General features: G+C 46.5%; 1 protein-coding gene across 4 annotated transcripts in view; it reads right to left on the reverse strand.

Moving 5' to 3' along the window:
• The window catches only part of APPBP2 (amyloid beta precursor protein binding protein 2), a 1587742-nt gene that overhangs the window by 955218 nt on the left and 604555 nt on the right, over positions 1-27969 (reverse strand). The window lies entirely within an intron of this gene.

Consider the following 27969-nt stretch of genomic DNA (forward strand, 5'->3'; position numbering starts at 1 on the left):
ACCCCCCTAACCACAGAACTGAACCAATGGGGTTTCCTCGCTTATTCTAGGGAGGAACATAAAGGGCTTGGGACCCACGCAGACCGGGAGCGAGACAGCCTTGGGACCCACGCAGACAGGGAGTGAGACAGCCTGAGGGCAGGCAACGGTAACCTGTGTTGGAGCACACGGAAGAGAATGCCTCCCTTTGCCGGGGAGCCTCAAGGCAGGTCCACAGCGAGAACATGGTGGGAGGAGGAAAGCCAGAGTCTGCGGAAAGGTGTCGAGTCCAGGAAGGCGGAGAGCATGGGAAACACGTAACCGCTGAACTGAGGCAGAAGCCACAAGCAGGCACTCACAAGCGATCCGCAATCCTGATGCCAAAGTCCTGCCAGACGCAGGCATGAGGATACGACTCACAACCCAACCACAGGGAAGTCAGAGACGCGGTTCCACAACAACTGGAGAAGCCACCTACCCAGACAAGCCATGCCATAGGAGAACAAGTATGGAGCTGGCAAAACAAAAACAGTGAAGTACTAACACTGAGAATACCCCACAAGGGGGTGAACACAAGCCACCATATATACAGAGAAGCTGAATAGCCCACAAGGCTCAGACACCGAGAATACCAGACAAAGGGGGAGTGTAAGTGACGAAACAAATGGACAGAGGCGGCATAGCCCACGAGGGGCTGGCCCAGACAATAACCCAAGAGGTGGTGACCGCAATCAAGAGGAAATTTTGAACTGTGAGAACTTTCTGAACTTGGTACAAGGACATTTTCCTCAAAATCAGGAGCGACTATCTGAGAAGAAGGACTCCAATTACTTATTTGTGTTGAACTATACCAGCAGGCCATGGCTTAAGACAAAGCCAAAGACACATTGGGTGGAGGGTCACAAACCAGCCACCTGAACTCAAAGTACAGTGAGAGTTAATTTACTTAGGCCAAGTTATATTTTTGTGTTGTAGTGGTAGGGCGAGCATAGGACAGAATAAGTTTTGAACATAGAACAGAACTTCTTTGTGAGACATCCTGACGAGCAACAGTTTGTTTTCTTTGGAGTTAGGGAACCATAGTGTTAGTTGAGGCCTCCTTTATGTTAATCAACTCAGGTGAACTATGTCCTCTTGTCAGTCTCATATGTCTGACTTACCTCACCAGGCACAAAGGAGAGTGAATAGAAAACTAAATAGGCCTAGATCCCTTATGCTAGGTAGGGAATAAACACACGTTTGTAGGAAGCCTGGTTCCAGGAATCAACCTATGGCTTCCAGGTATAATAAATACAGACTGACAAAAAGCCTAAATAAGGAGGAAGACATATTTGGTGGTAGGAGGTTGTAGAAGGTGGTATTTCTTGACACAGGAGGGCAAACGTGGGCTACTGGTGTTCATATTGGAGCCCGACATGAATCCTAGAGGATGGGGGAGACGTTCCTGCTGGTAGGAGGGAAAGAGAAGAACTCTGTGCCAGACAGTCCTGAGATGGAATGGTTAAGTTACAGGGAATTATGCACTGTTGCCATTTACAGGATCTTACACACATGATCTGAAAGAAAAGGGACAGGTTAGCGGGAGAAAGGGGGACATGGATTGTTGATGTATGCAGATAATAGGTGCCCTGCATTCTGCATTTTTATGGGTTTCTAGGTGTTTGTCAAGAGCATAGAAGCATTTGTCAGAGGTAAGTCACCACTGAAACCCAGCCTAAAGTCTTCTCCAATGTGGCATGGGGAAGGTAGTCGTGCCTGATCCCGACACTGGGGGTGGTATTCTGAGGGTGGATCACATTGGAGGAGATGGCAGTCAGGGTAAGGTGGTGACTTAGACAGGAAAGCAGTACTTTTCTCATAGCAGAGAAGCCAGAGTTTCTGATGGCCTGCTGTCATTATCCAGATCCCTCTTACTATGAGGTCTTAAAATCCATGACCATTTAACCCCTTAAGTGCCAAGGACGAGGTATCGCTCAAAACGGTAAACCAACCCCTGGGCTATGTGAGGGGGAGGTCCCCCCTCACTGCCAGGGGGCTGGATCAATTTCACGTGCTTTGCACCGCAGCAGCCATTTGGGCTCCCGCGGTGAAAAGAGAAGGTAAGCTCCCTTCTCCCTCTCCCACAATCTCCGGCTGTATTTCAAGCCGGAGATCGAGGGAGGTGTCGTTGGTAAGGGGAGAATCTCCCCTTTCCAATAACACCTTGTGTGACAGCATTGCTGGTCATGGATCGGGCGCAAAGCCTCTAGACACTAGGGAGGTCTTTTTAATGCGGGGAAGGTGGGGGCTGCTTACAGTAAGCAGCCCTCCCCCCGACCCCCAAAGCATGGGGGCACATATGGATACCCTTGGGAGCAGATGGCTGATCATCTGTCCCCGGGAAGGGGGCAAAAAAAAAAATTAGTAAATACATTTAAAAAAGGAGATTTGGGTGGGGGAGGGGGGCCACCAGGGATTTATTTTACAGAAAAGGGGGTGGCCCTCTCCCCAAGAGGAAATGGGGGCACCCCTTGTAGCCCCCCCGGGGGCAGATATATACTCCTAGGAAGGGGCTTCTGACCTCAGGGAGGGCTGCATGAGATGCCCCCCTCTTATCTGCCCCAGACAGGGCTGATTGAGATGGCCCCCTTTCATTTGGTGGGGGGGGGATAGGATGGGGAGCGGGCCAACCCCCTTTACATTGGAAAATTCCCCAGAGGTTTAGGGTGCCCCTCAGCCGGCCCTAAAGTGTAGTGTACCATTTTCAATTTTTTTCTTTGTTTACCAAACTTCTCTTGGTGCAGGATGGGCACATTGGTGTGCCAATCTGCCCCTAGGGTGCCCAATCCCTACTGCCCCATCCATTGGGGGGCCTGTGACATTTTGGGGTGGGCTTCTCCCCCCGCCCCAAATGGATTGTGGGGGGGGGGGGCACCTCACCTCATGCAGCCCTCCCTGGGGGCAGATCTGTGCCCGTAGGAAGGGCAAATGTGTTTTCACTAGGGGGTGAGGTTCAGTAGACCACCAGGGAAGGCTTGCAAAGGGGTGCATGCTTGAAAAGTATGAGTAGATTTGTTTTTGCTGGGGTGACCGTAGGTAACCCGTTTTTTGTTTTGTTTACAGCTTTTTCTACGTGAGCAGCTGCAACGTTATGCGAGTACTGTTTTTTATTATTCTATGGTTAGAGCCCACTGTCAGTGGGGTGGGTGAGACTGGGGCTGGATTGTTGGTGGTGTGGGTGGGAATGGGCTGCCTGGGCAGATATTTTGGTAGGCTGGGACACAATTGCAGGGGCAGACCACAAATTGCCCCCCATGCCAGCAGAACATTGGTGTTTCCTGGGAGCTGATGCCTCCCATGTGGGTTGTCCGTCTGCAAGCCCAGGCTGCACCTCTGGCTGTGCTGCGTTACAGGTGTCCCCTCCGGGGAGGAATGGGGATCCTGTCGGGGCTCCCTTGAGCTGCCAATGTGCTTCGGGGACGGTAAACCCACATGGTACAAGCATGTCCAAGGCCAGGGACATCACCTCCAACCGTCCTGGAGTTGCGGCTGGGCTGCATTACAGCTTTTCCCTTCGGGGAGGTATTGGCGCACTGCCGGGACTCCCTGGTGGGGAGAAGCTGTAACGCAGGGCAGCCTGAGCTCCAGCAAAGTCGGCGGTAATATCCCTGGCCTTGGGCACCCTTCTCCCATGTGGGTCTTTGCCGGGGGTTCTGGGTAATACATTCTGGGCCAATTTGCATAAGTCAGACCTCTGCGGATTCCCACGGGTGTCCTCTTTTCGCAAATGCATGGGGTTCCATGTTTTCTTTGGTGGCTTCGACATCCTAGGCCCATATCTGTATAGTGTGCCCTTCTGAAAAAAATCGTGAAATTTAGCTGTCGGAAAAGACTTAGGGTTAGCCCTGTTTTAGGCCTTCCCCTTGGCGCCCAGGTAGGTGCACCCCCACATGTGAGGTACCGTTTTCGTCGGACACGTGTGGGAACGCGGGAAGGTATGACATTTGTTGTGTTTGTGTGGTTTTCATAACATTTCGACCCATTTGCTGGTGCCCTTTGTCACACAACCCTTTCATTTCCCAAATGTGCCCTACATTTAGTCGCTGCTTTAGGCACCATACACTTTTGTAACCTGCACAAGTCACCTACCCTTGAAAAGGTCTTACTGTGCCCTTTCAATAAATGTACGCTTGCCGTTCCTCACCACATTGGTTTTCCTGATATACACATGCTAAGTACGTCTGTTCAGGCCGTAAGCATAAAACTCCTGTGTACGATGGCTCAGTACTTGGCTTGTGGTATTGCTTGTTTTGTGAAAAACTACAAAAAATGTGTGATTTCCTAACTGCAAGAGTCGGGGGAATGTAGCGGAACATTGTTTTTCTCAAAATTCATAGAAGCCATTGCCGTACCAAGCCAACCATGTCCACCACATACCTTTTTTTCAGTCATTTTCCCCCCAAACTATGGAATTTTCCCCTACCTAGTTGTTGCCTGACCTGTGCAAATCACCCCTTCCTAAACTTGGAATTTTATCTACTTTTCAGAAATGTACGCCTGTGTCCTCCAATTCGGCTTTCCTACCCTTTTCTTCCATTCCGTCCACGCATGTCCAATTGCCAAAAATTGCCTATCTCTCACAAAACGGTTGATAACCATATCAAAATATTTTTTTTTCGTTTCCACTCAACCTGTTCTTGAAAGCCAAGAAATTGCGGAATTGAGCACAGCAAACCATTTGTTCCTAGCTCTTACAAGGAAAAAAACCACAGGCTTCTTTGTACATCATTTTATTAGCATTTTTTGAAAAACACAACATTTTTCCCCCTTTTTGGTCATTTTCTCTCACCCCCCGTACAGCAACTTAGGATTCCTCCAAAAAAGTTACAAGGCATTGAATGGCAACATACCGAAATCACCAAAAAGGGCTTGGTACTGGGGGGAAAAAAACTCATGGCACTTAACGGGTTAACCTTTTAGGCAGCATTGTCTTTTTTTCTTCACCCTCATACAGCCACGCTAAAAATGTACATCTGCAAGTAATGATGCCCGTTATTTAGATAAAATGTGCAGCGGTGCCTCACCCGTGACAAGGGTACACCTGCCCTCTTTCTTGTTGTAGATGTTTAGATATGTCACTGACCAAAAAAAAGAGGGAGCTAGACATGTGATATCAGTGATGTCATCAATGACATTTGTGATGTCATCTTTGATGTCCTGGGTGTTAGTCTTAGCAGTGCATGGTGGTAAAGCGAGTTATGGTTGCTTAGCTTACCATAACTGGTGAATTTCTGGGGTTTTTCGATTTTACTGCGAACCATAATGTCCCATTAACAGTTTTTTTTTTACTGAATTTCACAGGTTTTTAGTAGGGCAACTTAACCATACTGTCCCTTTAACAACGTTTTTTTGCTAAAGGTCATCGTTTTGTAGTAGTGGCACGCAACCATAATGTAAAGTAACTTCTGACTTAATTGCACACCTTGCGGAGAATGCCACATGACCATATGCTGGCGTACAGAACGGTGGCGTGTCCTAGAATCCGTACACACTTAACAATAAGATGTATGCCTCGTGGACAGTGTAGAAATACATTTTATATTGATGTAGGAACGTCCACCTTCAACATTTCCCTTGCACAGCTCCAACACTTATTCGTAGTCCGCCATTAGCAATGTAGTACACATTAAATACTTTTAGCAAAAGTTCTAGTTATCTGAAAACGACATGAGCTAAGGCCATCCCTCCTCCTCAAAAAACAGCACCACTGCTGTAATGAAGGAGCATGAGAAACACTGCCCCAACCTTACAAATAACAAACGCACAACATTTTCCTCTGTCCACCTACCCCACCATATTACTGTTTGGTGCTTTTTCCACATTTCCGTTTGCAAATTTCCTTAATAGCTGCTCTTTAAAAAAAAAAAAAGCCATCCGTAAACAAAATAAATGTTCCTGTAAGAACGACCTTTCACAGTCTAAACATATTTAAAACAAAAAGTCCCATACACCCCATCTACTTGATATTTCTCAGTAAAGGACATAGACGCAATAGGATTTGTCATTAATCTAGATCTGCAAAGCAGTAACATGTGCTACTAAAAATAGAATTGCATTTTATAATTCGCGACGCCTGTGGCGTCCTGTATTACAAAACAAAATCCTTTTCCAAGATGGCCACCATAGAAAGGGAAGGTGGCTGTTCCATACATGGCCCCTCTTCGCTTTCCATGGCAGCCTGCAAAATGCAAAACTACGTGCCGTGACGCAGAACCTGAAAATGAACACACAGTGACGTACAACGTAGCACGTTACATTTTGAAATAATAAATTGCTTTGTAAAAGAAAGCATTAACATTTTAGATTTTGTTAAGTACTTTATTTCACAATAAACTGTTAGACACCATCTGACTATACCCATTTTCAATCAAATATTAACTTTGTTTCTTGGGTCGTCTTCGAAAATGTTAATCGTGATGCACACGTTCTTTTCACATACACAAAGTTTTTGCTTTCGATAAAGCAACCGCTTCGGTCGCACAGTGATTTCCAAGACGTCGGCATGAACTTCGGCCTACACCACTGTAAAACATGTTATGTTACTCCTAATGGCCACTCCAGCGTATGGACAAATGGGTCCCGGCCTGTCGTCCCACAAAACCGTAACCGTTAGGCAGCCGGTCACGAGTACGTGCATCTGGCGTGGAAAGAAACCATCACTTGGCATTTGGAATCCATGGCAATCACAGTACGGCAGAAGGTAGATGTACGGAAAACATAACAGAAAATGTGCATCAATATCAAACCATCATACAATTTCAAAAAAGACAAAAATTATGTGGAAACTGCTACACAAATCGATGTGGTCATACATGACATTTTAAAGAACATGGGTGAACATAGTGATAGTCTACAAATGGCGAGAATCTGCACTCTCCTAAGTAAGAAAAAAAATGCCAACTACACAGAAAGATAGTACCTCAGTTACAATGTCAAATTATTGTTGTGGTAATAAAAAATGAAAACTCGCTCCGGTGTAGAGTCGTCAAAAATAAACTTGCACGATATTTACTGTCTCCATCCATTGTCTTCATTAAACACAGACAGCAATGTACTTGCACCAAAGAATCTTCTTAAACTGATATTACATGAGTCTTACAAACGTTTTCAATACGTAACCTTATCAAATGGTATTTTTTCCAAACTTTCACTCCCTTCATTCTTACTGAATTTTCCCTCTGGCTCAAGGTCAGAAAACAATTGACCCTTATGGGTTCAGTCGCATGAGTGGTCCTACTGAGCTCGCAACCAAGAAAGCAAACCAAGTGACCTTCACTCGGAATGAAAATACATTCTGATTTTGCAACAACATATATGAATGCATGCATGAGAACTGGTACTCCCATACACTTGCAGACCCGTCATTTCCATCAAACAGTGCAGGTGGCTGCCTCAGATTTCAAACTAGGACGCCAGTCTGTCTGCAATATTATTTTAAATACATTGTAATACAGACGCAGTAATCCTTCGCCTGTACTTAGTGGACACTATATGGAGCAGCAACTTCCAATTTATCATATAACTTTGGGGACAATAAACCCCACTTTTTGACTTCCTGCTGCCACACCCCATCCCCGCCTCATTAATCCTCACCTTCTGAAACAGTATTTACTAAGGTAAACAAGTGCAATGGTGTGCTGTTTTATATGTGTTAGCGGTCGATGTCCGCGTACACCAAGACACAAATGAAAGATGGTGGCCGTAGCGAAAGAATCTGACGCACTTCACGCCATTCAACATCCAATCAGTGAAGGCGCCACATGTCCGCGGACATGACGCTACACATTAGCCAATCGGTATCTTGTCTGTGGAGCGAAAAGGGAAGTGTGTCCGCGGAGCGGACATAGATATAAAAAAAAAAATGGAGAGACACTTTTAGGTAGTTCTAAAGAAAACTACTGGACGGATTGGCACCAAATTTACAAAAGCACGCTTTCGGGACCAAGCCACTGCTCCTGCTGCAAATGTGGTGAAAATCCATCCAGCGGTTTGGGCTATAGGCGTGCAAAATGTTTTTCTCCCAGTCTGTCTATGGGGAAAAAAAAACGTTTTGGGACTCCCCCTATAACTTTTCCCCCCTGGACCAAACATCACCAAACTTTGCAAAACAAGTCACAGTGGGCCATATACTACTTTTTGCAAAGTTTGGTGTGGATTCGTCCAGGGGGAGCAGAATTATAAGCCGCCCAAAAAGTGGTCTTCCGATGGAAACAGCAACTTAACCATAACTACACAGCTACTACTGTGGCTGATATATGGGATACATTACTCACCGTAATCGTATTTCTGATGCTTGTATCTGCTTAGATTCACATGCTGTGCATAGGCCGACATCTAGTGGAAGCTGCGGAGTATTACAGTTTGTTTTACGAAACTCGAAACTGGGCGTCGACACAGGGCGTGCCAGTAATACTATACCTAGTGTGACGTCCATTGTACCCATGATCCCTCACGCGTGTAGGACCCTCAGATTGTATTTTTTTTGACATGAGGCAGCATGAGGAGAAGCGTGAGTACAGACGATCCAAGCAGATATAAAGAAAGGCAAGACTACAAGCATCCATGCGCATTCTCTCAGAGGGGAGGAAGGGTGGGTCCCATGTGAATCTAAGCAGATACAAGCATCAGAAATACGATTACGGTGAGTAATGTATCCCTTCTGAAGCTTGTGGAATCTGCTTAGATCACATGCTGTGCATAGATTAGCAAGCAGTACCTGAAGAAGGAGGTGGGATGAGAGAAGGGTCATGAGCAAATAAATGTCTTAGAACCGCTTGTCCCACTTGGGTATCTGTCTTGGAATGGGTATCAATGCAGTAGTGCTGAGTAAAAGTGTAAATAGAGCTCCAAGTAGCTGCTTTGCAAATGGTGTCAAGGGGGACATTTACAATGAAAGCCAGAGTGGCCCCAATGCTTCTTGTAGAGTGGGCTCTTGGCGTGAAAGGCAGAGTCTTTCCAGAAAGGGAGTAACACAGCTGGATACAGTTAATAATCCACTTAGAGATTGCACCTTTAGAGACGCGATCCCCCTCTCTGCCTGTAGCTACGGAGACAGTTGGTCTGTTTTCCTTAGCGGTCTGGTCTTGTTTACATAGTAGAGGACCGCCCTACACACATCTAGGGTGTGTAGTTTCACCTCAGCCGAGCTCTGTGGGTCTTGGAAGAAAGCCGGAAGCTCGATGGACTGGTTCACGTGGAATTTAGAAATAAACTTAGGTGAGAACCTAGGGTGTGTGCATAAAACCAGTTTATCTTTATGGACAGTAAAGAAAGGATCTTGCACTGACAGAGCCTGAATTTCACTGACCCTTCTTATAGATGTAATAGCTACTAAGAAGGCCGTCTTATAAGTCAGGTGTTTGAGACTGCTTTTATGCCTGGGCTCGAATGGGGGGCCCATGAGTTTAGATAACACCACGTTAATGTCCCATCCTGGTGGTGGGTTAGAAATAGGAGGGTGAAGTCTCTTCACTCCTTCCATGAAGGCTTTAACTACTGGTACTTTCCACCACGACACCTTGTTATGGGAAGTGGTGTATGCCGACAGAGCTGCCAGGTGTACCTTCAGTGAGTTAAAAACCAGTCCTGCATCCAGCAGGTGGAGTATGTATGTAACAATAGTGGAAGGAGTGCAATCAACCGGGTTGATTTGTTTATTCAGATAACCAATCTCTTCCATTTGTCAAAATAGCCGTGCCTCGTGTTTGGCTTCCTAGATTCCTTTAGGATGTCCATACACCTCTGTGGTAAATTGAGATGTCCTAACTCTATGACCTCAGAAGCCATGCTGCCAGGTTCATTGATTTGGGTTGAGGATGCACTGTTTGACCTTGGTGCTGGGACAGTAGGTTGTACCAGGCCTGAAGTTTGATCGGTTCGCACACCGCTAATCTGCGTAAGTGTGGGAACCACGGTTGTCTCGCCCATATGGGAGCAACCAGGACGAGCGTCATCGACTCTCTGTTCATCTTGCTGACCATCTTCCTGATGAGGAGTTGGTGGGAAAGCGTACGCAAACATTCCTGACCAGTTCATCCACAGGGCGTTCCCCTGGGAGTCTGGTTGGGGGAACCTGGATGCAAATCCTGGGCATTGTCTGTTTTCGCTTGTGGCGAATAGGTCTACAGTTGGGAAACCCCACTGAGAGAAGATACCTTCTATGACTTCTCTGTGTAGACACCATTCATGTTCTTCTGGGAGGGGGTCTCTGCTTAGAGCATCCGCTAGAGAATGGAGATCCCCTGGAACATGTTGCGATGACAGGAAGATGTTCCGTCTGAGTGCCCATATCCAAATTTTCTGGGCAAGCTTGGACAGATTTGGCGAACGTGTCCCTCCTTGCTTGTTCAGATAAAACATGGCTGTAGTGCTGTCCGTCTGGATTTGCACTGACAGATTTAGCAGGTAGGGCTCGAACGCTTGAAGCGCTCTGAATACTGCCAGAAGCGCTAGCAGGTTGATGTGATTCTTGGCCACTGGTGAGACCAGAGACCCTGAGCTGTGTGGTGGAGATGGTGAGCTCCCCACCCTGTTAGGCATGCATCGGTTGTGACTACTGCCTGTATCTCGGGATCGTAAAAGGGTTTCCCCTTGGACAGATTCTCTCTTGTCCACCAGTTTAGGCTTTGTACAAGTGTTGGCGAAACGACCACTAGATCGTCCCACTGACACTTGCCTGAGACCACTGTTTCGCCAACCATTCCTGCATGGGACGCATGCGCAGGCGCGCGTGTGGGACCAGGTAAATACATGACGCCATCATGCCCAGCAAACGCATTGCTTTGCATACCGTTATCTGTCGACCGGACTGATATTGCGGAATTTGCAGCAGTATATTCCGAATTCTTTCCTCGGAAGGAAAGGTCAACCCCTCTTGAGTGTCTAGGATAGCTCCTAGGAACTGTTGGGAGGTGCTTGGCACCAGACTTAACTTTTTCTCGTTTATTAAGAAGCCCAATTCGAAGAGGAGGTTGATTGTCCTTTGAATGTTTGTTATGCAAATTACTGGGGTCTCCCCCGTGATGAGCCCATCGTCCAGGTAAGGGTAAACCGGGATTGCCTCCCTGCGTAGGTGTGCTGCTGCCACCGCCAGTACCTTGGTGAATACCCTTGGAGCCGAACCTATCCCGAAGGGCAGTACCTTGAACTGGTAGTGCCGGCTGTCCACCTTGAAGCGGAAGTACTTTCTGTGCGCTGGAAACATGGAAATATGAAAATAGGCATCTTTCATGTCCAATGTTGCCATGTAATCCCCCTTTTTTAGGAGGGGGATTACCTCTTGGAGAGTAGTCATGCAAAATTTTTGGGGCTTGACATACTTGTTTGCAGACCGTAAGTCCAATGCTGGGCGCGTTGTCAAATCTTTTTTTGGCACAAGGAAGTTGAGTTCTATCGTGTCCTTTGCTAGCAGATTGACGATCTCCTCGAGGAGGATCTTCTGGTGTTCCAAAGAATGTATTCTTTGTTGTGGAGGATGGTTCCCGGGACGCTCTAACAGTTCTATGCAGTACCCTGTGGATACTGTGGACAGAACCCATCTGTCTGATGCGATCCCTTCCCAAACTTGGGTGAAGTTGGAAATGCGTTCCCCTACTGGGGTTGCGTGAGAAGGGACCCTGAACGGAGCGTCACTGTTTTGGTGGAGGCGTGCCACCTCCTTTACTGGGACTGCCTCTACCTTTACCACATCCTCTTATTACACCTGCCGTAACCCTGGGTAGACTGTTGGTTATTATTGTTCCACGGTGTACCCTGCCCCTGGGAATAGTTAGATCCTCTCTGGCAATTTTGGCCGCGTGGGCGACAAGAATTGCCATTCCCTCTCTGATTGGGGGGTTTATTGGTTAGTTGGCCTAGGGATTTGAGTGTCTCATACTCGTCCTTGGCATTTTTGAGCGCGTCCTCGGCCGCCTTACCAAACAACAGATATCTAACCACCGGTTTATCTAACAATGATGCTTGGGTTTCAACTTTGAATCCAGACTGCCGTGACCAAGCGTGTCTCTTGATAACAGTTCCTTCTGCTATCAATCTGCCGGCGTTATCCGCAGCATCAAAGGTTGCCTTTAAAATGCAACCGGACACGGCTCTTCCCTCCGCCGCAATTCATGCCAACTGGCTCTTTAAGGGTTCTGGGGCGGAGTCTATGAGTGCTGCGACCTCTTCCCACTGAAGGCAGTTGTAGCTGGCCAACAGGGTAGTGGAGTTGGCAATCCTTGCCTGGTAGGCAGAAGTGGAGGCTACTTTCCTGCCCAAACCATACAGTTTCTTGCTCTCCTTGTCGGGAGGAGCTTCGGACGATGACAAGGGTGTTCCAGCCCTCTTACGGGTGTTTGTAACAACCAGGGAGTCCGGTTTCAGATGCCCCCTTATATACAGTGGGTCTGATTGGGCTGCCCTGAAAGGTTTCTCAATCCTGGGGTTCACCGCCCTGGTGAGGTTAGGATTTAAAAGTGAAGGGTCTATTCTTCTCTGAATAGACTTAAGGATAGGGATGGCCTGAGCAACAGGCCTCCTTTCTCCCACTAACTCTTGGGCAAAGTCCCTCTCCTCTTGAGCACCCTGGGTGTCAATGTGGAAATGTTCTGCCACTCGAGACAGAACTTCATTCAGGAGAGGTTGATTGTCGACAGGGGAGTCGGTAATCGGGGGTGCTTTCTCTACCAGGGAATCTACTCTGTAGGTCTCAGGGTCTTCCTCTTCCTCGTCCTCATCATCCCCATAGTAGCCCGTACCAGTTTGCTCTTCCAACATGCACATTGGGGGGCATGCATGGGGGAGAGGAGGCGAGCGGGGGACCGGAACTGCTCTGTTGGTTTTTTTTTTTACAACGCGGCTCCCCCATGGCAGATTGCTGGAGCCCAGCAATCTGCCATGGGGGAGCCGCGTTGTTAATGCAGCACCGGTCCTGCTTCATTTGCCATGGCTGTGTTTCCAGTCATCCATTGGATCCCTAGCTTGCGCAATGCTCCTCGTTCTGGAAAAAATGTGTTGGTTAAACCAGGGCTCTCAACCTTCACCCGCCAATAGCGAGTGATCATGGGGAGTATATATATGGTGTGCATTTGGCGAATTGAAGTGGTGAGTGACTTCTCATGCCTGGTAGTAACTTGCAGCTTGAAATTTATTTCTCTGGATATGAAGTCAGGTTCGTTTTCAGTGTTGGTCCTGTTTGACAGATGATTTACTGACTTTTGGAGAATGTTTTTCAACTTTTGGTGGTACCTTTTTTCTTTCCCAATTCTGAGGTTGATAATCCTTTCGGCAAAGCCTCTCCTACAAACTGATGGCACTTGGCCATAACTAAGGTTCTTGGCTCTAAGGAAAATCCCCAAATGGTATGTAATACCACATCTGTCACTACTGCAAATTCAACTACTACACTAAGCTCATTTCCTTTCTCCTCCCCTACGCACCTTGTGGCAGCGGGCTAAGTGTAGGAATATATAAGAATGTACCTATATACCAAAAGAGTGTAGAGTATGTCCACCCCCCACTCTCCCTACTTGCAGGGCCGAGGCCAGAGGCCTTCCGAGGCCCAAATCCGTCGTGCAGCTGTCGACGGTAGACTTCTCCGGGCCGGCGACCAGCTAATTGGGCGGAAAAAAACAATCTGAGGAACCTCAACACGTGAGGTATTTTGGGTACACTACACATCACGTTAGGGATAGTGTTACAGGCATGCCCATATCAACGTCCCCTTTCGATCCTCGAAAGGTAAGATGCAATACTCTGGTTACCACTAAATGTCGGACTATATGCACAGCATGTGATTCTAAGCAGATTCAAAAGCATCAGAAACTCCCTTTGCAGAATGAGGAACTCTTTCGATTGCCCGTTTATTTAACATTTGACGCACTTCCTGTTGTAGAATTGTAAGGTGCGGGTGTGATACCTTTATGGGAGGTAACAGTTTCTGTGCACGTTTCAATTCTAACAAGTGGCCGTGCCGGATGGCATCTAGCAACCATCTGTCTTTTGTAATTTTTTGCCACTTGTCGAGATGAAATGCCACATTTCCTTCCACCTGTGTGCCCCTGAGGCAGTCATTGTGGGGTCTTGTTCAGTCTACCTCTAAGAGGTGGTTGATCTGTGTTTGCACTGTCCCTGGTGATAGTACCTGCTGCACTATGAGGACTGGTAGTTTCTCTTGTATCCCTGAGAATAGTATCTGGATTTGCCGTAGTTTTTGTTGTCCCTTGAGGACGAGAACCTAGAATGACCCGAGGCAACGCGAAAGGAACAAAAAGACCTTCTGTCCTGTTAGGATGCTAGTGATCTAGCAGTATCAGAGTCTGCTTTAATTGTTTTGAGGGCCTCATCAATCTTATCCCCAAACAGGTCTTCTCCCTCAAACGGCATGTCAACCACCTTATCTTGCAAGTCCTGCCGAAAGTTAGTACAACGTAGCCATCCTTGCCTTCTGAGGGTGACCCCATTACCAATTTGTTTGAATCCTGTTTCGGCGAGATCCACTGCAATGTTAATGCTGTGGTTTGAGGCCTCCTCCCCTTCACGCGCCAGTCTCATGGCTTCTTTCCTCTGTTGCTCTGGCAAGTGCTCTAATATAGAAGCCAAGCGATCCCACATTTCTAGATCATAGCAAGCAAATATTGCAAGGGCATTGGCCGCTTTGACTGTTAAAGCACTTTGTTACCGAAGGCATGAATTTTTCTTCCTTTGCGGAGAGGTGAGTTTCAGCTGCGTGCAAGCCTTGCGACCCGCTGCCGTTGACACAACTGACTCTGGAGAGGGCTGTCAGGTGAGACATTTTGGTGTTGTATCTGGTGCTTTACATTTCTTGTCCTGTCTCCCTTTAAATGCCGGTTCAGAGAATGGGTGTTAGACTACATAGGCCTTCTTGCCAAACATTATTTAAGATGGGTATAAAAAAACGCAGCCTTTCTGCGCTTGCCCATGTGGTAAAGAAAGCAGTCTTTCTTTTCTTCTGCAGGAGTTAAACCAAATTCCTGGCATGCTTTAGATACCATGGAGTGGAAAGCCCCAATGTCATCTGGAGGAGAGGGTTGAGCTGGACTACCTTGTGTATCTTGACCCGGGTCATCAGTGTCCCACGTAGCCTCTCTGCGAGGCGAAGATGAAGAGGCGGTAGAGCTTGTGTCCCTTGGGACTGTGTCTTGGTCGGGGTCTACTAGTTCCCACCCCTCTTCTTGTTCGCGTATTTGAGGACTATCCCTTCGTGGGAGGTGGAGGTCTAGGAGGAGATTAAGCTCTTGGACGTTTGTCGTCCCCGGATGAAAACCCTTGAAACTTTTGTTCCTGTTGACCTGGTATACCCTGGTCTTTCCTGCATACATGAACCCCCTGCTGCTGAGGAAGTGGTGGAAGCCTGGCATCGAGTTGTCCCAGCAGCGTTTGTAGAGTGGAAAGAACAAAGGTTCTTCAGACTTGGACCTGTGGCCTGATGGAGACCTTTTGTCAGAGGGAGTGGTAGCTCTCCACTCCTTGATGAACCCTCTTCCGACGCTGGGTATGCTCCGTCATTAAGCCAACAAATGAGGCAATGGTTTCGGTCTCCAAGGGTTTTCTGTGAAAACCCCTGACAGATTTCACATTCCTCCGGTGAATGACTAGGGTAGAGGCAGTATAAACAATCTGCATGCCGGTCACCTTCGTACACGTTCTTTAGGACGCAAGTGTCACAGGGCCTGAACAAAGATTTTTTCGGTCCAACGATCTCCATGTTCGTAAACGGGACCGTCGATGAGTCATTGGTTGCTCCGGTTGGAATATAAACGGAAAAAATATATCTTGTGTGGAAAGATATTTTCTCTTTTGAGAGAAGACACTTGAGGAATCCCACCAGCTAGAAAGACGGTTGAAATCTGAGGGAAAGCTGCTGGAGCGGAGCTATGCATTCGACGTTCTAATGGTGGTGACCAATAGCACCCACAACGACGTTGATGGGACACTCAAAGTGTCAAAGTTTTTTAATAGGAAAATTACTAAATCAAAGTAACCATGGATTCCCGGCCGGACAATGGGGAATATTCACAGCATGTGAATCCATGAAGGATCTAATGCTGGAGAAACTTAGAAACTTCAAGTACATTCTCACCTTGCAATCACCTTCTCCTCCACAGCAAGAGGGCAGTGTGGCAGCCGAGCCGCTCAGTCTGCTCAGACTGCCTCTCGTCACCTCTCTGCGCCGATCCGTAGGATTAGGGGTTTGTATAGTTGGAGCACTGCCTCCAGGAAAGAGCGAAATGAAACAGGGAAATGCCAGGAAACATGCTCAAACTGCATCTCGTCACCTCTCCGCCATCTATTGTAAAGGCTACAGATTGAGCGCTGAGATTTTTTTGCAAAACTGGAGACCCCACCAGTAGGATCTCCGTGGTGGTGTTGTCGAGACAGAGGAAGTTGGTAGCCAACCAGGCTTGGATGGTACAGTAAATTCTGTTGATGGTAAGGGTGTCCAAGTCATTGCTACCTGACAGTGGGAGGAGGATTTGGGTATCAGCATAGTTGGTGTATGCTATGCCGATGGAATCCAGGAGGTCGAAGAGGAGTTTGGTAAAAATGTTACATAGAGCAGGGGCTCCGAGAAGACTCATGGATCTACCTTCCAGGACGGAAGTTACAAAGGATGTGGGTTCACTGGAGAAGTTGGCCGAGACCATAAGGTGGTTACAGAGGGTTTTGTGGTCCACCAGGTCAAAGTCGGCAGAGATGTCCAACAGGAGTAGAAGGGCTGGCTTGCCTTTGTCTATGAATGCATCGGACTGGGTTTTTTTAAGTCCAGTAGTGCAGACTTCGTCCTGTGACCTGGCCGGTAATCGTATTGGCGGACTCCTAGGATGTGGTTGGATTCAAGGAAGGTTTGAAGTTGCTCGTAGGCTGCCCGGTCTAGTATCTTTAGTGGGAATGCAACCGTTTTGATAGGACAGTAGTTATTGGGCATTGATGGTTTGAGCGCAGGTTTTTAAGTAAGGGGAGAACCCAGGATTCCTTTAGGATGGCTGGGACATGGCACGCTCAAAAAGATGCACATTGATAAATCTCTTAATGAACGGGACTAGGGATCCTGAACAAGCTTTGATAATGTTTGCAGGGCACATGTCCCCTTTACATTTGCAGGGTTTGAGCTTTCCAAGTATGCTGACCGTTTCTACTTCTGACATTTAGTGATGGGATGGTGCGTGTTAGTGGCTTATGGCAAGGTGTGCAGTTGGTGTGGTGACTAAGGCTTGCTTTTTTCTATTTTCTGTTGGAGAGGCGCTTTTGGTTCGCATAGCATTTTGGATTTCTGTGCACCATGCCTCATCTTTAGAAATAGTGATGGGTGGCAGGATGGGGTTTCTAACTCTAAGGAGTCTAAATATTTCCTGGGAGTTGGAGCTGGCATTCGATATTCTTCTGTTGTAAGCCGTTGCTTTGGCTGTGATAATCACATGTTTGTATTCTTTAGCAATTGTATTGAAGGAGGCTTTGGATTGGTCCCTTTGGTCTTTCCTCCAGGCTACTTCGGCTTGTCTTTTTCTCTTGCGCAACTCCAGTAGGTCACAGGTAAAGCAGGAGTTAATTTGACTGACTGGTTCCGCTCTCCTGGGCACTAAGGAGGCTACCAAATATATAGCCTTGGTCATGGTGTTTAGGTAAATATCTGCAAGTGTCTTAGGGTCTGTAGAGTCAAGGTTCTCTGGTCGGAGTGGTGTAAGGAGAGGTGAGATGGTCTCTTTGGAGATTTTGTAGGTTCTGCGTGCGCGGTTAGGAGGCAGGGCGGGGGGGGGCGGGGTGACTGCTGTTTCCTCAGTGGGATGGTGAATATTACAATGTGGTGGTCGCACATGGGCAGAGTAGGTTGGATTTAATTGAAATCTGGCTATTCAGGTATGCTACCCAATCAAGGGTTCTACCCGTATTGTGGTTTGGGGCTGAGACACAGTATAAATCCCAGATCGGAGAGCGTATTGGCGACCGCTGGGGCAGCTTTGTTTGAGGAGTCATTAAGATCTAGAATGAGGTCACTGAGTACTATGGCTCTAGATGAGGGTTTAAGGTTGTGTCTTATTGCGAGGGTGAGGTCTTCCTCAAAGGCGGCAACATGGCCTGGTGGTCGGTAAATGACGTGGATGGTCATGGAGTCTGCAGGGAAGTTGGAGAGTTTGGCTGTGAGGAGTTTGCAGTTACCGTCCCCAACGTTGCTGGCCTGTCTGATGTTGAGAGACTCTGTGGATGAGTGCAACACCTCCTCTTCTAGAGTCTTCTCAGTCATTTCCGAGTATGGTGAAGCCTGTGGAGATAGATGGTGACAGTGCTGGGCCCAAGGCTTGATTGAGCGAGGTTTCATTTATGGCAAGCATGTCAAGGACTTGCGTTGTAATCAAGTCATGAATGTCTAAGGCGTGGACTGGGAGCGATCCTGCTTTGATAAGGGCTGCTTTTAGGATGGCTGAGTGTGAACTAGGTTGTTTGGGGATATAAGGTTGTGGGGGGGGGCAGGGAATGGTTTTCCTGGAGTGTAGAGCGCTGGGGGGTCACGTGGGTTGTTTGCTGCACAGTAGCATTCTTGGGGCCTTTGTGGTTGTTGGTTGCAGGGTTAGGCCGTCATATTTTGTTTTTACTGGAGGGCTCATCTGTGGGTGTGGAGGTTTGAGAATGGGCTGGTAACTAGAGAGTTAAGAGGGTCTTTGAAAGGGGGAGTCTGTGTCTCAAACGTGATCTTGTGCCTAGGTGGGCATTTCTGAAGAGGGTGGATGCAGGTTAGCAGCACAGGCTTGATTTGGGGAGCCTCATGCTTAGTATATTATTCCTGGCTGGGATGGGAGGTGGGCAGTTAGTGGGGTGCCTGTCTGAGCTGATGGGCAAAGTGGACACTGGTGTTTTGGCCCATAGGGTATCTGCAGGTGGTAACGGTTGGTTATGGGTTCTCAGAGTCTGCCTGGCAGCAGTAGTGCAGGGCTGGGGCGTTTGCATGGGATGTTGCAAGGTCACAGTAGTGGATTTAAGTGCGGCCCGTTTGATACCTGCTTGAAGAACAGCGTTGCCTGTCCAACTGTTTTTCTATGGTTTACTGAGGTTGTTGGTGGGGGTGGTGGGATGCAAGCGATCTGTGTTTGGCGAGCGCTTTGGGGCATGGTGCTCGCATACGCAATGCGTGGTTGAGGAGGTTGGTGGGAAGCCATTTGGGTCCTCCAACTGGGCATAACTTGTGTTCTCATGGCAGGTTGCATGCTTGTATTCGCTAGAAACTGCACCTAGGTCTGTGGTTGGCCAGGGTTTCTGAGATGGCTGCAAGACGCTGGTGGGCTGGTTAAAGATACGCAGTGGATGACTGCTTGTGGGCGGCTTGGAATCCATGCCGCTTGACTTGGTCTGCAGGGATGAATTTGTACAGTGCAGGGAAACGCAGATGGTAGGAAACGGGTGGGACTTGGAGGCGCAGTGATTACGCGGCAAAACAGCGTTACTACATGAGCCTGGAATAGTGTCTCGGAGTCATTGAAATGCTTATATTCATCAGGCTTACCTTTTGTTTATGACATGGAGGTAGTAGGGATCCGCGGCCGCGATGAGCAGCGGAAACCTGCAGAGAGGTCTTGTGGCAGCCTCGAGTCCTGGCCTACATCAAGGCCAGCTGCGCCATCCGGCTTCGGATGGGGGCCTGGCGATTCATGTTACCTGGCTTATCAGCACCTCATTGTGCTTTGTTAGTTAATGTAAGGACAATGCAATCTTCCCGGCCGGCCATCATAGCAGAGGTTGCATGAAATCATGCTGAATAAACTCCAGTGATTAAACACAGCGGAGCTGGAGTGGGGTATTTTGGCAGCCTCAAGTCCTGACCTTTAGACAGAATTGTCAAGATTGGCCATGCGTTACACTTCGAATTATGGTGATTAGCTATTTGCCACAACAGTTAGGACAGTGTAGGTTAGCCACATAGAAGAATTTAGCAAGGAGCCAAAGTACTAGCACCCTGCTTCTGCTTCCTTAAACACACCACCCAACACTATACACGCCCACTGTGCTAGCCAACCTATACCCGAACACACCCAATACGATCAACACACACATAGACCAAACAAACCCAGACACTGGGCCTTACCCGTAAGGACACAAGCCAGTGTGCACAACACCATCTGCAAGCCAACACGCGCAGACGCCAGTTTCTCCTGGTTCCGGACCTATCCAGTCTTGCTTCCCTCACTAATCATCCCTGTCCTCTTTCTTGGAGAGCCAAGTGAGCACCTCGAGACTGCCCTTGGGTGGTATCGGTGCACTGTATAAATCAACATATGTGGGAGAAAACGTGTTTACAGTAGGACACCCCGGTCGGGGGACTCCATTCATAATGTGCAAGAATGTGGTTTGCAGGAGCCAGAGAGTCTGGTCTTGCCGCAGCTTCAAGGCAGACCTGCCTCTGATCAGGAACCACAGAGATCCATTAACCAGAGAGACTCGCATCCACAACAGACAGAAAGATGGGTAGAACTTAGTATCACAGGTTTTCACCACTTTACCTTTCCTGTTGCAAAGCACTCTGGTTATGACCTCATGCATACAGGAGATTGTTGGCAGGGACCCCAGGATTGGTTCATAAAGCTAGGCTTAGCCTACACCAATCACTATGGCCCACTTGGCTTTAAAAGAGGGCCGAGCCTCTTTTTCGGCAGATTGAAGACTTATTTATTGGGTATTTATAATGTATCTTTACATCGAATGATGTTTCAAGGTGTCACAAGACAAAGGGGCAGGTGTGTGTGGGGGCGGGGGGGGAACAAGGATGAACAATAACAAAAAACGGTCCTACTAGGCCTGGGTCATTCAGATTGTGCAAGTGGAAGGGGGCGGGGGGCGGTCAGAGCGGAATGCGTTAATGCTAAGCTTGGAAGTGAACAATGGAGAGCATGCAAGTGCTAGAGGGTGTGGGGGGGAGCACGAAGAGGGCCCTTGAGCTAGGCGAGTGCTACGGAGAGGCCAGGTGGACAAGTGCCAGAGGAAAGCAGGGAGTGCACGGAACGAGGGTTCACATGCAAAGTGCAAGGACAGGGCTTGATTGGGCTCAGTAGGAATGTAGGTCCCGCCGGGCTAGTACAGGGGGATAGAGCCCGGTAGGACAAGTGCAGGTTTGTGGGTATGGGGGGGTGGGGGGGCCATTCCAGAGGGAGGTCCCTACGGAAGAGAGATGTACTCCCACTCTCTGCTTGGAAAAGTATCTGATCTGCAGAGAGTTGGAGCTAGAAGACCAAAGGGCTCTAGCAGGCAGGTATTAAGGGAGAGAGAGTTGGTGGCAGCAGGGTTCCAGGCCCCAAAAAGCCTTGTGGATGATGCAGAGGGTCTTGAATTTGATCCTCACAACAACCGGGAGCCAGTGGAGAGATTTTAGGGCTGGAGAGATGTGGTCCCTGGGCTTGAGGCCAAGGATAAATCTGGCAGTCCTATTCTGGATTAGTTGAAGGGGTGGAAGGGAGGATTTAGGCAGATTGAGGAAGAGGCTATTGCAGTAGTCCAGATGGGAGAGGACTGGAGCTCTGGAGGCCATGAGTTTCTGGGGGGAAGGTGAGGAAAGGGAGTGCCTATGAGGAGGTGCAGATGAAAGTGGGCCTTCTTGCCAAGGTTGGCTATGTAAGGAGAGAGTCGAAAAAGGCGCTAAGGTTTTTTGCCTCATAAGAGGGTACGTGGAAGGGGCCTATAGAGGGCAGCCAGAGAGTAGGAGGGAAGGAGGGAGCGGTCCCAATGAGAAGGCTTACTGGCATTAAGGCACCGATTGTTAGCAGCACACCATGCCTGAATAGAAGTCAGACAGTCCAGAATGAGAAAGGAAGAACAGGAGGAAGTGGAGGGAAGCTTGAAAGAGCTGTGTGTTGTCTACATAACACTGGAAGTGAGGAGAGAGGCAGAGATAAAATGGGCTAGAGGGGCAAGGTAGATGTTGAAGAGCCACAGCAAAAGGATAGAGCCCTGAGGGACACCACAGGCAGAGTGTGTGATGGGGGGAGAGAAAGGAGCCCAGTTGAAAATGGGAAGGTCAATCAGAGAGGAAGGAGTTTAACCAGTCCAGTGCCAGGTCTGTGATGCCAAGCATATAACATAGCCGATTTATAAGGGTGCCATGATTGACCATATCAAAGGCAGAGGATAGGTGAAGAAGAATAAGAATGGAAGGAGAGTTGGAATCGAGATTTGAGAGCAAGTCTTCACAGGTGTTCAGGAGTACAGTTTCCGTGCCTATGGCTGTTCTGAAGCCAGACTGGTGGTCGTGGAGACAACCAAAAGATTCAGTGAGGTGGATCAGTTGTGTGATGACCAGCTTCTCCAAGAGTTTGCCCAGGAAGAGGTTAATGGATGGTGGTAGTTAGCCTGGCAGGAGGGGTAGGCAAAAGGCTTGAGGAGAGGGTGCACAAGGGAATGCTCGAGGGGTAGCGGGAAGGAGCCAGTAGCAAAGGAGTAATTACAGAAAACAGCAAGGGATGCAATGATGGGTCTGGAGGAGCAGGCAAGCCCTGTTTGGTGGAGACCTTCATACAGAGGACTTGGCTAGAGATCTCATCCAAGGTAGCAAGAAGGACTCATCATTGGACCCTGGCTGAAGGTAGTCTGAAGGTAGTCGGCCTGACATCTTCCGCCAGTGAAGGAAGGCCATGACCTCAAAAAGAGGGAAACAAGATTCCTCTCCTAAACATCTCCCAGGGAATAGAGCGATATAAAGACATTTGATGCCATGTTTGATGTCACGGGTATTAGTCTTAGCAGTGCACAGTGGTTGTGCGAGTTATGGGTGCTTAGGTTACCATAACTGGCAAATTTTCTGGGGTTTTTGATTTTACTTGTAACCATAATATGGCTAGGTTGTTATTAGTGCAAAGTAAGTGTAATGTTCCTTTCAAGTACTTGTTGCACCGAATATGATAGGTTTTTCTTAGGCCAACATGAAACAGATTGTCCCTTTAACGCTTGTCAGAGATATAGATATATATTTGTATTGCACTACTAAAAACCTGTGCAATTCACTAAAAACACGTTACAAACGTGCCATTATGGCTCAAAGTAAAACCGAAAAACCCCTGAAATTCGCCAGTTATGGTAGGCTAAGCACCCATACTTGCCCGCACCACTGTGCACTGCTAGCACTAACACCCAGGACATGAAAGATGGCATCACAAAATCATTGATGACATCACTGATGACATCACATCTCTGGCTCCCTCTTTTTTCCTTTAGTGGTATATCTTAGCCAGTAATACTTAGGAACAAAAAAACATTGAAAAGTAGTACATTTGCAGACTTACACTTCAAATATGCTCATACAGTACTTCATCAGGGGTTCACTCTTATCATATGAAACATACATATTGGTACAATACGCACTTGAAAGATACCAATACTTTGTGTATGAAGACAATAAGTAAGGTTAACAATACTTTTAGTGGTCTGCTTTTTTTTATCACTGTACTTTCTATGGATATGCTCATTTATATTCGCTTTACTTTCTTTAGGGTGCAGTCACAACAAGTGATAGTTATTCATAGGGAAGTAGTAGGTTTGAAGCAGAACAATCATTTCTGTGCATAAAAATAATCAGATAGGTTATGAACAATTGCTGGTTCTACTGCTGATTTGCGTACTTCACTTTCACTGTACATACTAATATTTGTATTTGTTGTTAAGTCTTTGTATTTTGTATGTAATAAATTACCTAGGAAGTTGGTTTCATTAGCTACTTATAACATGTTGCATAGTACACAAAACTCTAATAAGAAAGCATTTACCATTTCACTATTTAACATGGGAATATTATGAATATTGAACCTCCATCACGTATGCTGCACACAATGCTTAGGTTTATACATGAGTACATTATTATACTGTAAAAAAATTCATAATAGAATGCTATTTATGTCAATGCATTGCTTAATGCACCACAAAGCTCATGTCATCTATTCTAGTGAGCCTTCACATTTTTTTTTTATCAACATTACAATAAAACTCCCTTGTGCAGACTTTTCATGAAAAGTACATGCACGTGTGATGTCATCAGTGATGTCATCAATGACATTTGTCATGTCATCTTTGATGTCCTGGGCACATAGGTGGCGCGAGTTATGGTTGCTTAGCCTACCATGACTAGCGAATGTAAAGGGTTTTTCGGTTTTACTCTGAACCATAACGTTAACCAAGTTTTTATTTAATATATATATATATATATATATAGCAGTGAACAATAACAAAGGGGCTACACACGTGATATCATCAGTGATGTCATCAATGACATTTGTGATGCCATCTTTCATGTCTTGGGTGTTAGTGTTAGCAGTGCACAGTGGTGCCAGCAGGTATGGGCGCTTACCCTACCATAACTGGCGAATTTCAGGGGTTTTTCGGTTTTACTTTGAACCATAATGACACATTTGTAAAGTGTTTTTAGTGAATTGCACAGGTTTTTAGTAGTGCAACTTAACCATAACGTCCCCTTAACGTTTTTTTGAGTGATTTTGACGGGTGTTTAGTACGTCATTTTATGAATAACGTCTTGTTAATAAAAACATTTTTTATTGAATGTCACAGATTTTCAGTAGGGCAACGTAACCATAACTTCCCTTTAGCAAGGATCTTTTGCTAAACAGTATACACCTTGCGAAGAATGCCACATGACAATATCCTGACGTACAGCACGGTGACATGTCTCAGAATCAGTACACACTTAACAGTAAGATGTATGCCTTGTGGACAGTATGGAAATAGATTTTATATTGATGTAGGAACGTCCACCTTCAGCATTTCCCTTACACAACGCCAACACGTATTGGTATGCAGATTACCAATGCACTACACATTACATATCTTTAGCAAAAGGTGTACTTTTTTGAAAAAGGCACCTTTCCTCCCCAAGAAACAGCAGCACTGCTATTAGGAAGCAGGAGAATCCGTGCCGCTGCCTTGCAAATAAACGCACAAAATTTGTTGCCGTACATCTACCGACCCATATTACTGTTTCTTACCTCTTTGCTCATTGCCATTCACAAATTGCCTTATTATCTGCCGTACCAAAAAATAAAGCCACCCGTAAGCAAAGTAAATATTGCGTTAATAGCGACCTTACAGTGTACATTTTTTTAAAAAAAAATTGCATACACGCCATGTACTGCATATTTCTCAGTAAAATACATACACATAATCTTTGCCAGTAATAGTCTAAATTTGCAAAGCAGAAACGTGTGCTACTAAAAAGGAGGATTACTGGTTATAATCCGGGATGCCTTTCGCAGGTCGGATTACAAAAAATCCTTTTTCAAGATGGCCACCATAGAAAGGGAAGGCTTATTTCATATAGTCCCTCTTCCCTTTCCATGGTAGGCTGCAAAAAGCACAAGTACGTGACGCGACGCAGAACCTGTAAATAAACATACAGCAACTTACAACCTAATATCTTTCATTTGGAAATAATAGACTGGATTGTAAAAGAAAACGGAAACATTTTAGAGTTCGTAAAGTAGGTTTATTTAACAACAAACTGTCAGAGACCATCGGAGTAATCCCATTTTCAATCCAATGAGAACAATGGTTCAAAGAGCAGCATTGCAAATGTTAAAGATGAGGAACACGTTGGTTTTTTCCTATACAAAAATTATGGGTACTTGGTTAAAGCAGCAGCTTTGTTTCCACAGTGATTTCCAAGAAGGCGCCATAACCTTGAGCTTACAGCACCATAAATGATGTGATGTTGCTCCGAATAGCGAGTTCAGCGTACAGACAAAGCGGGCTTAGGGTATCATCCCACATATTTGTTATGGACAGGCAACCGCTCACGAGCAGTTGTATTTGCCGTCGGAAAAGCCCTCACGCGGCATCTGAAAACCATGGCACGGACAATACGGTAAGATGTACCTGGGCGGGAAACGTAACAGAAAATACGTGTCAGTAACCAACCTCTACCAAATATATTTTAAAAAGACACAAAAAATGTGCAAAGTAATACACAAATGTAAGTGGTCAAACATGACATTTTAGTGAAATGTTACTAATGACCATGTGTAACTATAGTAACAGTCTACAAACGCCAAGATTCTGCATGCGCCGTAAGATTTTAAAAAAAATGGCAACTACACAGGAACACGATAGTGCAGTTATGAAAGCAAAATGAATGGACAATTAAAAAAAAATTACATCTCGTGATTTCAAACAAGACCAGAAGAACGTGCAAAGTGATGCAGAAACCTATGTGCGCAAACATAATGTTGCAAACAAGAAATATTAATGCTAAAAAAGGATGAGTGTAGTCATACCCTACAAATGCGGAACCTGTGCACTTGGCAATATTACAGGAAAAATGTAACCGCACAGAAACATAATACGTCAGTTAAAGCGCGGTTCGCTGTAGAGTGGGCAAAAGTAAACTTACATAATATTTACTGCCTCCATTTTTTTTCTGCAAGTCAGACACCAATGCATTTGCATCGAAGAATCTTCGTGGACTGATATTGCATGTCCCTTACAAACCTTTTAAAACATGACCTTATCAATTGCTATTTTTTTCGAACCTTTCATTCCTTGAGTTTCTTCTAAGGTTTCCGTTTCGCTGAAGGTCAAAAAACAATTTCCCCTTATACAATCACTCGGGTGCGTGGGCGTATTGAGCGTCCAACCAAAAAAGCAACTCATGTGACCTTCACTCAGAAGGCACAAAAATTCTTAGTTTGAAACATATTGAAATCCAATTATAAGAACTGCTACTCCCTTACACCTCCAGAATCGCTGTTTCCAGCAAACAGTGCAGATGGCGGCCTTAGTTTTCAAAATTTAGGACGCCAGTCTGATGGCAATATTATTCCAAAAATATTTTTACCCATGCACACTAATTGGTAGTGGTACAGTGAACACTAACTTGCATTTAAATGTATGACTTGGGTGACACGAAAACTCCACTTTTTCAGTTTGTGCTCCCACATCCCATCCCACCCTCCTCAAAGGTCACCTTCTGAAGTAGTATTACATAAGTGTGACAAGTGCAATGCTGTCTTGTTTTTGTATGGGTTTCTGGCGATGTCCGCGTACACCAAAACATTAATAAAAGATAGCTGGGGGAGCGAAGAAAGCTGACGTACTTGATGCTGTTCCACAACAATCATGGAAAGTGCCACATGTTCACAGGCACAAACTATTTCCCCCATTCAGTCTAAGGGGAAAAGAGACATTTTGAGAACCCCCTCGCCCTTATAACTTTCCCCTCCCTGGACTAAACATCACCAAACTTTGCAAAGAAATTTAGAGTGTCCGATACGTTTTTTGCAAACTTTGGTGAGGATTCATCCAAGGGGAGCACAGTTGTAAGGCACCCAAAAAGTGCTCTTCCTATGGAAATAGCAACTTCACCATAACAACACAGCCACTAACGTGCCTATGTGATATGCTGCAGTGGTTGTGGGCAGGACCTAGAGATTTGGATATATATCCATAGATATATGAATGTATGGGTGTACTTTGGCTTATAACTGCACTGCTTATAAGGTTGTTTCTGGGTGCACCCAAGACTGTACACCCTCCCCAGAACCATCAGACTACTAAGCTATAGTACGGGTGAATGCATTCCTGTAATATGATGTCGTGAGTCTGGGCAGGTCCTAGAGTTTTAGGAGTAAGGTGTACGGCCTGCAGCCATGCACCCAAAACTACATCCTGCCCACAAACACCGGAGTGATGTGCGGTAGTACGATTGCATCGATAGGTGTGGTATGCCTCACTTGTTCTGGCCAGAGGCTAGACTCCTAGCTGTATGTTCATAGATATTACAATGTGTGGGTGTGCAGTGGCTTATACCTCCAGTGCTTATAACTTTGTTCTTGGGTGTAGACAGTGACTGTACACACTCCCCACAACCATCTAATCGATGATCAATACAGGTGTATCCATGGATGTGACATGCTGCGGTGGTTGTGGCCAGGGCCTACAGTCTTGGAAGTATGGCCTACAGCCAAGCATCCAAGACTC

Source organism: Ambystoma mexicanum, chromosome 9 (genome assembly GCF_040938575.1).
Source record: "Ambystoma mexicanum isolate Mex_15411 chromosome 9, UKY_AmexF1_1, whole genome shotgun sequence".
Classification (NCBI taxonomy): domain Eukaryota; kingdom Metazoa; phylum Chordata; class Amphibia; order Caudata; family Ambystomatidae; genus Ambystoma; species Ambystoma mexicanum.